Below are 5,000 nucleotides of genomic sequence, written 5' to 3' on the forward strand. Positions count from 1 at the left end.
CGAGCACACGCTTGTCGCAAACTAAACATAGCTACGGCATCGGTTCAATTTCTCAGAGAGGGTATAAGAAAAAGGAAAATGCTGGATAAAGGCGAAAGTGAATCATTAAACAATTTGGCACATACCTAGTAATATTGCAGGCTCCGCGACATACCTTTTCATAGTATAGCCGACCTTATATCCTTTGCAAATTCTTTAGGTCGTATGATCTGGTAGGATAGATCCCGTGCTAATATACTTCTGTGACTCATGTTTTCAATGTATAGTGGATTTGGCCCTTAAAACCCCTAAGGAAAGACTGATATCCCCTTTCTCATGCTTGCCCAGATTTTTTTTTTTGTCTTGCATGTTGTGGCAAGACGAGTAAATATCTAGTAGGCCTACAAATTTCAGTAATTCCTTACCTTATGCACTGATTTGTGAAGATTTTTTTTTTTTTAAACCAATCAATGTCTGCTATCTTTATTGACAAGCTTCGAAGGAAATGACATGGAAGAAATAGTTGCGAGAATATGATGTTGGGCAGTAAGGTCTGATTCTATTTTCTAGTGTAAAACGCCTTTGTCAATAATACTTTCACACCTTCGGTATGTCAAAATAGATACACAGATGTTCAAATATATCTAATTTCGTTATCATTTTGCTGGGTGGATCATTCCTCAAAAATTCAAAATTCACCCATAGTTAAAATATATTAGTAATTCCCTGCCCATCACATAATAGCATTGTTCCTCCTTGCCCAAAACTGCCTAACTACTCCTATAATTACCCAGTAGAATAATCATGGCGGTATTTAGTATATGGAAGAGCATTTATTCTTGAAAAAAATAAATAAAATACTTCGAGACTGATTGGCCTATATGAACGTGATTTAAGGGTAAACTGTGTCTAAAGGCTCGAACAGACGATAATAAAATTTAACGAAGGGAACATAACGCCTTAACGAGCACGATTCTTCAGTTCTCATCAGTGAAATCCAGGGACATGAATTTTATAGTTTTGAGTGCCGTCTGGGTGGTCAACTTTAGCTATACTGGCTTACATTTGGTTATGTGCGGATAGAATTTGTGCGTCCGTGTGTGTGTGCTCACACTTGCACATGTGTGCGTGCGCTCACACACGTTTAAAAGTGTATACAGTAAACACACACACACACATATACATATATAAATTTATACGATATATATATAACCGGCAAATTTGGAAATGCAACCCCACACCATTTTTGGGGTGAATAGAATAATTTTCCAATGGCTTTCGTCGTTTGAACGAATCTAGCACTCATTTTCTTCGCAAACGAAGCAGAACTACGATATCGGTCTATAAAGCTTGGGAGGGCATGATAGGCCACCATATCAGGGAATTTCGAGAAATACCGGTAGAATACAAGTAAACTTAGTATATTAACACATTTTCGGGTCGTGTAGAGGGCTCCACCCCCTTAAACTCCATTTCAGAGGGGCGCCCCCCTACCCCCCGCCTGTTCTACAAAATCTTCACCTCGTATGTTTCGGCAGGATAGAGCCCGGGCAAACCAGGTATCTTACACGTTTCCCGTAGATATAGGAGGCTTCGCCCCCTTATACCCCCTTTAAGGGGGGACTGCCGCCCCCGCCTGAGCTTCAAAATCTTCACCTCGTATGTTCCGGCAGGAGAGAGTCCAGACCCAGGAACAGTTTGAACCACATCTTACCTTCAGCCTTAACTGCAGACGGGCCAAGCTGCGGGGCACTGGGATCGTCAGGGTATTCCAGGTCGTTGTTGGCGGGAATTGCGTTCACTTACAGCAACGTTTCACAGCTTTCTTCGTTTTGTTTTTTGAATCCCTTTTCATGCGTCACAAACCCACTGGTGTCTTGTCATTTGTGTAATATAATATTTCGCCGTAAAATCGAAATAATTGTTCTCACAACCTACACACTGTCTAGCCATGATGGAACTGATTTGAATTTCAAAAAACTTCTCCTAGGCCCAGCTTCTATTGTCACGTGATGGTATATTATATATATGATTGGTTCTATTAAGTGTCTATGTTCACGTCACGTTCACGCACGAATCTAATTGGCTCATTTGATTTCCCTCGCATACGTCATCCGCTACAAATCCGTCCGACTTTCCTTAGCTCTTAACGACTTTTTGTCATTTTGTCGCGGCGTTGGAGGCGGAAGGTTACTGCGGCTCCTGGAAATCGTGGATTTTATACCCTCTATAATTCCGTTATTATCAATTTGCGCAGAAAATGGTATAGAAGAAAACTATCATAGAATGATGTGTTCGACTGCATGGTAAGCTCAGATTCTTTAAATTAGGTGTGGGGTTGCATTTCCAATATCATATAATCATACACACACGTGTGTATATAAATTTCTGAAAAGGCCTACAACCATAAAGCCATAAGAAGTTCCTGTTTTACGTTCACAGCCTGCAGGTCCCGACAACGCCCGCCAAAAAATGTCATTATCTTGAATATATTTCATTATCCCCCTCCCCCCCCAACAAAAAATCGCAAAACACACCAAAAGCTTTCCTTCCATATATCTCTCTTGTCATTTATAGTAAATATGAATGCAAAGTGCCATGATTACCCACAAGAACTAAGAAAATTATTTGACTATGCAAAGCTATTGTTCTCTTCTTTAAATGCTTGTAAAAATAAATAAAGAATAACGAATTATGAAAAACAACCTCGCCAGTTTTCATTTTTGCCAGCACAGATGCAAAACAGGAACATTAATATTTGAGACCCAATGGAAGTAATATTTGAAAGAGTATATTTGTATGTGTGAAATCTGTTCATTGGGCATAATATACAGTCCATTCTGCGGATTTTACTTAATTTTTCATATTATTTCAATACCACGTGCTCATGGTGTAGTGGTTATCACATCTGTCTAACACACAGAAGGTCTCAGGTTCGAGCCCTGGTGAGCACAGATCTTTTTCAAGATCCAAATGAGTTTTGTATTGTGTAAAGAGAGCTTCCACAAGAGGTCGAACCCATATTTTTTCATGCTGTCAAGAAATAAATGCAGCAGTTTTCAATTGATAGCCACAATACCTTCTTATCTGTATCTGTTTATATGAATGAGACTCACACTTGTGTTAGTGTATATAGTCAGCTGTTTTCCTAAGAAATCGCTCAAGATGATATTATTAACCGATCATGAAATTCCCAGATCCACTCTGCAAGAACTAAAAATGATGATTGTAAAGTGTGTAGATAGATGCTAATATTCGTCCCATTTTTTTCAGAACAAATTGCAAATGCAATAATAAAGGCACGAACAGGTAAATACAAGAATATTCGTAATTTATGAAGATCTTTTACCTACATTGCAATGCAGAGGCAATATAGTAAAGAGACCTCATGTGCTTAACTATTCTTTCCTTCGTCATTTTCTACACACGATTGTGCAGGTGTGATCATGAGACTTATCTGTTTATATTTTTATGGGAATATAACAGCTGAATGAATTATAGACTCCCGAGTGTGTCATGAAATGCTTAGATGCCCCGATTGATGGGTTTATTTTTTATTTAAAGAATTTGCAAAGAGTCTGTGCTCACCAGGGCTTGAACCTGGGACCTTCTGTGTGTTAGACAGATGTGATAACCGCTACACCATGAGTACATATTTCATCACTGTAAAATGAAAATATTTGTAAGTTTTACCAAAGAAATTGCATAATAGCATCAAAATCAGACGCCATGACACCTCCTCGAGTTGCTACTGATCTAGCCTTCCCCATTAGGGACGCCTCACTGTAGAGCGATGGATAATGACAGCTATGTTACTATAGCTCGTAGTAAACATGCCATCACCAAAACACATATGGTAACATTTATGAAAATAAATTATTCCTACAACCAAAATAACAACTTAATCAAAATAACTCACCTCGGTGGCGGCAGGAATACAGCTGATGGTTATTTCATAATACATTGTGATTTTCAGAGATTATAAATTTACAATGTGATCCCTATATCATATTATACACAAACATTTTGCTAATTTGTAATTAAAAGCAAGAAAATGCTGTCCAATCACGGGAAAGGGAGGGCTCTCGCGACTTTGCTTCGCCAGGCGGTTCCAATACGTAAGATCGCCTGGCGAACATTTGTCATGCTTTTAACAGTACGAAATTCCCGATCGCCTGGCGAAATCGAATGACTCCCCTGGAGAAAGGTTTTAAAATTTTAAGTACGATCTTAACTAAAAGACTGTGCTCACCAGGGCTCGAACCTGGGACCTTCTGTGTGTTAGACAGATGTGATAACCACTACACCATGAGCACGTGAGATAATGATTTGAAGAATCAAACCAAATTTCGAGAATGAACTGTATATTATGCCCAAAGAGCAGATTTTACGTATACAAATGTACTCTTTCAAAAATGAAAGTTCCTGTTTTGCATCCAGCTAAAAACATGAAAACTGATGAGGCTATATTTCATTATTCGTTACTTATTTATTTTTACAAGTATTTAAAGAAGAGAACGACAGCTTTTCAAAGTCATCAAATGCATCTTTTATAAAAGTTTATATTCATGCTGAATAACTGATACCTAATGTGTATCAATATACTCATGACATTCTATCAAATTATACGCATCACAAGGAGCAAATTTCATCGTCATAAGAGTTGTACATATTAACGACTATCTAATCTGTACCTCTACAAAATATGCGAATATTAAGAAAATATACATGTTTTCGTTAATGTTTCACTGACAAGTAATCAGGTATAAAGAGCTTATACTAGTATAAATAATCATAATTAAGGATAAGATCTTTGTCAGGGACTATCACGTTTATGGCCAGACCTATCGCACTATCTGGGGAACTAGAGGAATCAACCCTAGAGTAGTACTCAAACCCTGCTTGTTTTGCGGATATTGAAGATCCATTACCTTAGTCTTGAAATTTGCATGATAGACCCTCAAATAGGCTACTGTATTTTGAGCAGAATGGCACATTAAAATTAGTCTTTGTATCACATA

The 5,000-nt window shown here is 38.0% G+C and overlaps 3 non-coding genes across 3 annotated transcripts; 1 reads left to right on the forward strand and 2 right to left on the reverse strand.

Annotated features, from left to right (window-relative positions):
• The first annotated feature begins 2,860 nt into the window (after positions 1-2,860).
• TRNAV-AAC (transfer RNA valine (anticodon AAC)) lies at positions 2,861-2,933 on the forward strand. The gene has a single exon. It is a non-coding gene; the product is annotated as a tRNA-Val (tRNA).
• Positions 2,934-3,558: 625 nt separating this feature from the next.
• Positions 3,559-3,631, reverse strand: TRNAV-AAC (transfer RNA valine (anticodon AAC)). The gene has a single exon. It is a non-coding gene; the product is annotated as a tRNA-Val (tRNA).
• Positions 3,632-4,222: 591 nt separating this feature from the next.
• On the reverse strand, positions 4,223-4,295 carry TRNAV-AAC (transfer RNA valine (anticodon AAC)). Its single transcript has one exon. It is a non-coding gene; the product is annotated as a tRNA-Val (tRNA).
• Positions 4,296-5,000: the final 705 nt, after the last annotated feature.

This window comes from Penaeus vannamei, chromosome 12, assembly GCF_042767895.1.
Source record: "Penaeus vannamei isolate JL-2024 chromosome 12, ASM4276789v1, whole genome shotgun sequence".
NCBI classification, from domain to species: domain Eukaryota; kingdom Metazoa; phylum Arthropoda; class Malacostraca; order Decapoda; family Penaeidae; genus Penaeus; species Penaeus vannamei.